The sequence below is a fragment of the Polypterus senegalus genome, chromosome 8 (assembly GCF_016835505.1).
Source record: "Polypterus senegalus isolate Bchr_013 chromosome 8, ASM1683550v1, whole genome shotgun sequence".
Taxonomy (NCBI): Eukaryota; Metazoa; Chordata; class Cladistia; order Polypteriformes; family Polypteridae; genus Polypterus; species Polypterus senegalus.
This window is the reverse complement of record NC_053161.1, coordinates 158,829,925-158,839,450: the sequence shown is the minus strand read 5'-3', so window position 1 is coordinate 158,839,450 and position 9,526 is coordinate 158,829,925.

The window sequence follows — 9,526 nt, the reverse complement described above, 5'->3', positions numbered from 1 at the left end:
CTCAGACAATTCAGACATGATTAAAGTGCACATTGCAGAATTTCATTTCAGGGGATTTACATACGTTTCAGTCACACCATGTAAAAATATCAATAATTTTTCTGCATGGTACCCCCCATTTCAGGGCACCATAATGTTTGAGACCATTGGCGTCACCAGTGTTTGTGATTCCTCAGGTGGGTGTCATTGCTTCATAAGATACCTTGGCTTACTTCTACCTTTTAGAGTCTGTAGTTGCATTTGCTAAACAGGAGGCCAAGAGCTGTGCCAATAAAAGTCAAAGAAGTTACAATGAGTCTATAAAACATAAATAAAACCATTAGAGACATCGATAAGATCTTAGGATGACCTAAATCAACTGTCTGGAATATCATTAAGAAGAAAGAAGGCACAGGTGGTCTATGTAATCGCAAAGGGACTGGTAGCCCAAGGAAGACCTCCACTGTTGAGGACAGAAGAATCCTCACTCTGGTAAAAGAAAAGCCCCAAACATCTGTCTGACAGATCAGAAGCAGTCTTCAGGGAGCCGATGTGTGTGTGTGAGAGAAGACTATCTGCAGACGACTTCATGAACAGAAATATAGAGGCCACACTGCAAGGTGCAAACCACTAATTAGACATAAAAACAGGACGGCCAGATTACAGTTTGTGACAAAGGACTGAAAAGAGCCTGCAGAATTCTAGAAAAAGGTCTTGTGGACAGATGAGATAAAGATGAACCTCATTAGAGTGATGGCAAGAGCAAAGTGTGGAGACATAAAGGAACTGCCCAAGATCCAAAGCAGACCACCTCATCTGTTAAACACTGTGGTAAGGGTGTTATGGCTTTGGCATGTATGGCTACCACAGGTCCTGGCATACTTCTCTTCATTGATGATGGAACAGCAGATGGCAGTGACACAATGAATTCTGAGGTGTGTAGAAACATCTGGGTCTCATGTATAAATGGTGCGTACGCACGGAAATGTTGCATAAGAACGTTTCCATGTTCAAATTGCTATGTATAAAACCTAAACTTGGCGTAAAGCCACGCACATTTCCACGGTACCTCACACCATGTCGTACGCAAGTTCTCTGCTCAGTTTTGAAGACTGGCGGCACCCAGCGTCAAAGCAGTGCTACTGTTCTTGTGTGATTACTCTTTATTTTCATGACGTGGCTTTATAAATACACTGAAACTAACCGCATATTGTTTATTAGTGTAATGCATCTGATTGTAATTAACTTGTAACAATATAATGGTCCAGGGAATAGCCATAGTATTCCAAATACCATAACTGCTTTAGCGTTGTTACTCTTACTGCATCCTCTTCTTCTTCTTCTTTCAGCTGCTCCCATTAAGGGTTGCCACATCGGATCATCTTTTTCCATATTTCTCTCACTGCACCACTCGGAGTATTTATATCACTGTATCTGAGTGGGGAATCACAGCAGCAGCTAATCGGAAAGAGAATTATCGGTATACAGCTTCAAGGACACGCTGTCTCAGCCACAGCAAAACGTTTCAAAGCCTTTCCTGTACGGACTTCGCGGTTCAGAAACAGTTTCATCCCAAGAACTTTAAATGCACTCAATCAATTGCACCTTGTAGAACTGTGTGTACTTATAAGTACAATCACCTCACTGTAAACTTGCACTACAGTTATAATATCACACAACCTGAGCCACTTTATAAAGCGCGTATTTACATATGATGACAATGTCATTTTTAAGATGAAATGCAGCAAAATATGTTGATTATATTATACAGATAAAACTTTAACTTCATTTAAATAATCTATATTGTTAATAATTAAACATGTGAGGACACGGTGCGCAGCGCTAGCAAGTTCACGTATTGTTCCTGCCTCGCGCTGTATATTTACTGAGGCTGGCGCGACACTGGAAGGATAGACGGACAGAAAAATTAAACACGTACTATGAAGATATTTCAGTGTTCCTTAAAAGTTTTGAAGAATCATCGTTGTAAGCTTACAGATGGCTTAACGTCTATTACAGAGCTGATTGTGTGGCGATTGGGTATTTGGGGAAAGAAAAGTAAGGACAGGAATTGCAGGTTAGTATGTTTGAAAGAGACAGTACTGCTACAATAATTTCATCGAAGGTCGCGCATGGCGCAGCAGCATCTAGTGTGAGACATGAACAATCACTGCGCCATCGTGTTCTTAATAACATGCTTTCATTCCAATCATCATGAAAATTATATCACGTATACATCTCAGTATTTTAATTATTCAGAGAGCTGTAATATCACGAAAGTAATGGATTCTGTGTCCTGTCGGAGAAAGAGAAAGAATGGAAGCACGTGGTGATTCACACACACAGAGCACATTGAAGATCAAATACAAAACAAAGCATTTAACGTGCTACTTTAGTTACGATGGGATTTGAGAAACTAGTAAATTAAAGGATTTTAAGATGAAGTTTATGATGTTCTACTTTAATGACAAAATAAACTACGTGATTAAAGTGGAAATTTCGAGATTAAAGTTGACATTTCATGCTTTTTTCCCCACCGTGTGCCTTTTTTCTCTGTACCCTAATAAGCTTTTATATGACACTCAGACGGTGGGCTACGACTCGGCTTTTCACTGCGACTTTGATATGTGACTTCTTTTTTATTTCCGGCACTGTGCAACTTTGTGAACTTGAGCTTTCAAGTTTCTCCGACACACTATGTCACTCGATCAACTTCCTTTTGTTGATTATCCCACGGTTTATTTGAACAAATAGTATGTTTTTCCTTTGCCTCCACTTGGTATTCGCTGAAATTCTGATATTTTCCCAGTGCTTTTCCCATTGTCTTTTCACAGAATGCTGAGCTTAAGGGCTATTTATATTGATTTGCATATTCAAAGAGGAGTAATTCTTGGAGGAATGGGGGCTTGACAGCAGGCGCGTGCACGTGCGCTACTTTTCATGCTGACCGGGATTTATGTAGCGGAAGTTGGAGTTCGCACAGATTCCTGCATCTGGATTTTTCTGTGCGTAAGCACATTTCGGCTTTTGTGCTTACGTCATGTTATAGTGTGAGTTCGACGCACAGCATTATGCATGAGGCCCCTGATCTGCTCAAGTTCCACTAAATGCCTCCAAACCCACTGGACGGCTCTTCGTCGTACAACAAGATAATGAGCCAAACATACTGCAGAGGCAACACAGGTGTTTTTCAAAGCTAAAAAATAGAAAATTCTTGAATGGCCAAGCCAGTTGCCTGATTTGAATCCAAATGAGCAGGCCTTTCATATACTGAAGAGAAAACGTAAGGAGACAATCCCCCAAAACAAGCAGGGGCTGAAGATGGATGTATTAGAGGCTTGGCAGAACACCACTAGAGAAGATCCTCAGAACCTGGTGATGTCTGTGAATCATATGCAAGGGATATACAAACAAAGTCTTAAATGTGACAACAGCTTTAATAGACATGCCATTGCGGTGTCACAAACATTATGGTGCCCTGGAATGGGGGAGCCATGTAGAAAAAGTGGCATATGACTGAAATGTATGCAAATTCCCTTAAATGAAAGTCTGCAATGTCTAAATTGTTTAGTTTGTAATTTTAAACTGTGGAGCAGAGGGGGGAATCAAGGAAAAGTGTGTCAATATACCAAACATATTTTCTTTTCTTTTGAACAGTTTGTTGACTACACTTCCAGGTTGCTGGTCACAATTTTATTTTTAATTTTAATGAAGAATCATCTCTGTTTCTCTGGTAAAATATTGTTGGTGTACCTCTCACCATTTAAGGCGGTCTGCAGAAGAATACAATCTGGAATTATAGTCCATGATATTGAAGGAAAAATGTGCATTTCCAATGACTGGAGTACAAACATTTACAGTATAATTTGCTTTGTTGCATAAACACATTTTCATTCCCATTTTAAAGAGAAGAATTATGAGGTGTAGAATGTACTGTTAGCTACAAAAACGGGATGGCCTGATTACAGTTTGTGAATCAGTACTTAAAAGAGTCTGTGGAAATCTGATAAAAGGTCTCGTGGACAGACAAAACAAAGATGAACTAAAGATGAACAGATATCTGATCCAAATGAAATATTCAGATTAATCTTCTGTTTACATTCAGAATGTGAAAGACTGATTTTCAGATGAGAAAAGTCTCTTTAAAACATTAGATCTTTGTATATGCAGTTAATTGGTTGTGTATTACTGAAAATAAAATATAAATAAAAAAAAAAACTGCATGCATTTGGTGGTAGTATGTGATTTTGCTACATGATATATTATATAAATTTATAAATATTTTAATAGCATTAACTACAACACAGACACATGTTATGTAAAATTGAGGCTTACGAGCCCAAACAAATCCTGTTCTGATCTTTATTAGGGGTCTGCTCATTCTGTATTTCTAAAAGAGTCTTCAATTATTGTGCTGTCTTGCCAGTTCTTTCTCTACGCATTTTGAGGAGAGCTGTTGAAAGCTTCTCCAGGGATGTCAGAGATGTTCCTATCAGTTGCACCTCGGCAATAAGATGAAAGTCTTCATATACATATGACAAAAATCACAAATTAACAATTTGTTTTCTTTCAAAAAACCAGCAACGCCACCCCACAACCTTAATGTCACATTGGATAAAACTCACAGCCCTGGCCACCTCTGTCAGGCTATGGAGACCAATGGATCATCCATGACTATCTCCTTTCTTCTCAGGGGAAAAAGTGAGCTCCGTTTTTGATGTTGACTAGGTTGCAGGTTCATATGTTTTTCTTTACTTTATCCATAAGCTGCTGCCTTTCACTGCCAAGATCCTCACCATTTTGACCAGCATGATGATTTGACAAAAAAAAATTATCTAAGATTTATAAGTTGTGTTTTTTTTTTTTTGTTTTTTTTTTTAAGGCAACCTCCATGAGAATCAAATCTGGAAGAAGCCAAACTGCAGTGTGGAATGAACAAATGCAGCCACTGTGGACACAAGGAAATGCTGAATATGGACGGTGCCAGCGCTTCAAACTGTAACGTCTGAGAAGTGTGTCCTGAGTTGTATCATAAAATGTACAGAGTGTGCATGGCATAAAGAGTGTGAAAAACACAAGAAAGAAATAAGAGCTGATTTGGAGGGCTTGCTGAAGAGTTTCAATATCATAACACTTTGAATTGATTAGATGAGATTACATATTTGTCTCCAAGGGGAGTTTCATTTTTTTTAACAGAAACTCATTAAATAAATAAATTAATAGGTAGTTTCTGTAGATAAAAATATATACACAAACACTATGGTCTGATATATGACTATAGTTTTTTTTTTCCAAAGGTGATGCAAGTTCCTTGTTATAGAGGTCGGATCAGTGGGTTCCTTTTAGACCCCTCTCCCATTTCTGTGCAGTTTCTCCCACACTCTTAAAAATCAAGGTTCTTCAGAGTGATGCCATAAGGGGAACCATTTTTGGTTCTCAAAAGACCCGTCCACGTGAAGGGTTCAGATAAAAATTTATTTAGATCCATAACAGGCTCCTCACAGTAAATAACCAGATTTAACAGAATTGTGAAATAACAATGGGTCCTGATTTTAAAAGGACTCTCACTGCATACAGGCTGAGTTCAGATTTCCTTAATCTGTTAGTGTCCTGCTACAGTATGTGGCCTACCATGCAGTAAATATTTTTTTCTACATATTAGTACATTTTTCAAAATAAAAAGAACCAACTTCATATGCAAAGAACCCTTCCCAGAATGAAATGGTGCTTTATCATTCAATGGTTCTATGAAGAACTACACAGCCCAATAAAGAACCATAAAATGCCATTAAAGAACCAGTGTTTTTACAGTGCAGCATGGCACATGTTGCAGTTTTCCCATCCGAAAAGAATTTAGCGTACAAGAGTGTAGAAAAAGGAGTACACCAGCCGGTAATCGTGCATATGCCTTTACAGGCTGCTATGCATATAATTCTTATTATACTTTTTTAAAACGGCCATTTTTAACAAGAAAACATCACCACAGAGGCCTACACACTGTCTTTTTATTTATTTTTTGACTGCATGCGCTTTTACAGTAAAACAGTATTGACTAGAATATTGATGATCATTTAAGAAGCAAAATTGATTAGAGATTCATCTAAGCTATGTTTGCCCAATCCTGACCTTCTCAATAAAGTCTAAGCGCCCATGTCTGGTCATCGTTTAGCATGAAAAGCTCGTGTCAGGCCCCTCTGCTATATAAGAATGCAGACGTCTACCTTAGCAGAAAAAAAAAAAGTGTCCTGGTATCACATTTGTGGTATAAAAAAACACAAGAGCTGTTATAGTGAAAAACGAAAGTCAAATAAAGCGTTTTGCACTAATGGCTTTTGTAAAGAAATTAAAACCACCATGACGGATATAATCAAGATCTCTATATGATTATTCATTCTCCCGTTCTTTTATAGTCACTAAAATCAGGCATAATTAACAGGCCAGCCATCATTACATATTGCAGGTAATATAAGCTAACATTAAGCACATAAAAATAAATTTAGATTTATTTGCAGACTATCATTGACGGTTGTTGAAGTTACTGTGTAGTTATGTTGCTTGCACGCTAACTGGGTGAAATGTTTAGACCAACTTTCAATAAATTGCATTCTGAGTTTTTACTATTGTACTTACTTTACAAAAAATGGAAAGTTTTACCCTTCTAAATGCCTGAAGTTACATTGGAGTAGCCCTAGAGTGTGATTGCACTCCTGCACACAACCAGATCTTAAAATTTAAGAATATTTTCACTCATGTGCAAAAAAACAAACACGCTCATACACACACAACAGATTATTCTTCATTCTTTCTCAGAATGCAGATTTTGACATTTGAACCCAAGTAGATTTCACACCTGCTCCAATTAATAAAGAAAAGCTTGTCAATCTGAAAAATTAACACAGAAATGATTTAATCGCAGATATTTTGCACTTTGTCAACTATCATCATCATCATCTCTGCCCCTTCTTCCCATTTGGGGCGTAGACCGCCAGTCAGCTCCCTCCACATTTTTCTTCTCTTCACTTCCTACACCACGTGTTATTCTTTGTTTGCTCTGTGAGGGTGGGGAAGAAATTCACTTCTAGGCTGGGGTTTAGCTCACCAAAACTTGCCATTTATTTCTAAGGATTAAACAAACAGTTACAAACGATGCACGTCTCCGCCACTCCTTGATGCAGTCCTACTGTTCACATCCTCACCTAGAGTATCTGTTCACAACAGCTTTATTCAAAGTTGACATTCATCATATACTACGTTAGGAGAGTCTGTCTCATACAAACTGCTCTTACCTTTATAAGCAGATCTTATAACCATTTAAAGTATCCAGTATCCCTTTTTTATTTACTGAATCCTTGAAATCTTTCCTTTGATTTGTTGTCTTTATTATGATTTTTGACATGTGACCAACAATACCACCTCATCCATAACCATCACGTTTTCTCCTTATGTTGCCTACTTTTAAATCTTTTCCAGACACTTTATCCAACTTAAAATCGAAAGCAACTTCTCTCTCTTTTTTCCAGTATGTCAAGCCGACAATGCTTCCTGTGAGGTTTTGCTGCTATCTGCTGTATAATAAACAATATACTTTTCCTTAATTTGTTTCTAAATCATTTATTATCTTTTCTTCTCAAAAGCTATTGCTTTCCCCTGTATCATTTAAATACATCATAAATAATTTTAATTTGAAATCAATTCTTTATAATCATCTTTAAAAAAAATCACTAAAACGATTAAAAGGAGCTTTGATTGAATTTATTTATTAGTTTCTAACGTTCATTCCTAAACTCTTTGCAAGACATTATAAAGTATTGTAATGTTTCTTTTTGCATATATTCCATGCAATTGCCATCCATACATTTTTCAATATGACATAAATCCTAATTTAGTCCATAATGTCCTCACTGGAGTCTATTATTTGTCACTTCTTCTCTCCTTGACTGGCTGTTAAATTTATTTTTATCCTTGACTGTTGGTTTTAGTTGATATAAGTGCCTTCTCTTAGTGCCATATTGCCACACTATTTCCCACTCACTTATCAATTTTTAATCACTTGTTAAAATGTTCTTTTCCCAAACGTAGTTCTAAATCAGTCAGTCAGTCCAACCCGCTATATCCTAACTACAGGGTCACGGGGGGTCTGCTGGAGCCAATCCCAGCCGGCACAGGGAGCAAGGCAGGAACAAACCCTGGGCAAGGGCACACACACACCAAGCACACACTAGAAACAATTTAGAATCGCCAGTCCACCTAACCTGCATGTCTTTGGACTGTGGGAGGAAACCCAGGCAGACACGGGGAGGACATGCAAACTCCACACAGGGAGGACCCGGGAAGCAAACCCAGGTCTCTTAACTGCGAGGCTACCATTGTGCCACCTTGCTGCCCAGTTCTAAATCAGCTTGTTCTTTACTCAATGCTTTTGTGGCAATTTTTCAGCAATCTCATTACCCGCTATACCTGTATGTCCTAGAATCCATACCAGTTTTGCTAATACTTTATTTGTGTATAATCCTGTAAATTTGTGTTTAAGTTTTTAAAATAAAATCTTCTCTATTAGCCAATTTCCCAGACTCATAACTCTTTATCAGGTAAATCCGTAACTTTCTGCAACTTTATGTCAGTTACCTATTCAAGACCCCAAAAAATTGACACAATTTATCTGAAAAACTTGTCACCAAGTTCCTTCTCAATTTTTGTTTTAAATAAAATGTTAATGTCACTCAGCCTTTCTCTGGATCCTTTGATCCATTTGTGTATTTCTGAATATAATCAGTATACTTCCTATCCAGATATTCTGTTATTTGATACATTCAAAAATTCTTACTTTTTACTTCCTGACTTCGATTAAAATCAATCTGTGGCCTAACTACAACAACATTCATTTATATAGCACATTTTCATATAAAGATTGTAGCTCAAAGTGCTTTACAAGAAGTCAAAGCGAAAGTTACAAGAAAAGAAAAAGGCAATCAAGATCATGTAAGAATAGTATAGAATTGGTAACAAAGAAAAAAAATCCATACAATCTTATAAACATTGATTTATAATTAGTAGATGGATGGCGTCTTTACGTACACAATCATAATTCAAGTCTCTAAAGATGAATCCGGTGAAAGTCAGATGGCCATCCTGAATTTATTATTATTAATTTTAAAGTGAATCTTCATTTAATCCTGAATCTGATATCAATGATGTCACTCTTTTCCCGTAAGACTTGCGTTTCATCTTCCCATATGTATATTCCCAACAATCTTTAGAAATTTCCTTAATTAGATCATTACCATCCTCATGTATTAAATAGGCGCAGCACGTAATTTCATTTTTCCTACTTCTTCCAGCTTTGCGTTAGGAATTCATGGAAAACCACCCCTAGACTGTCAATCTGCCAATCTCTCTCTGTCTCTCTCTCTTTCGCGTTCTATGCAGTGTTGCCAACTCGTCAGTAAGGAAAGTAGCTATTAGCTGTCGTAGAAGTCGCTAGAAGTCGCTAGATGACGTCATCACGTAATTTGCATAATTCACGCTGCACATGCAAGTTATTTGCAAA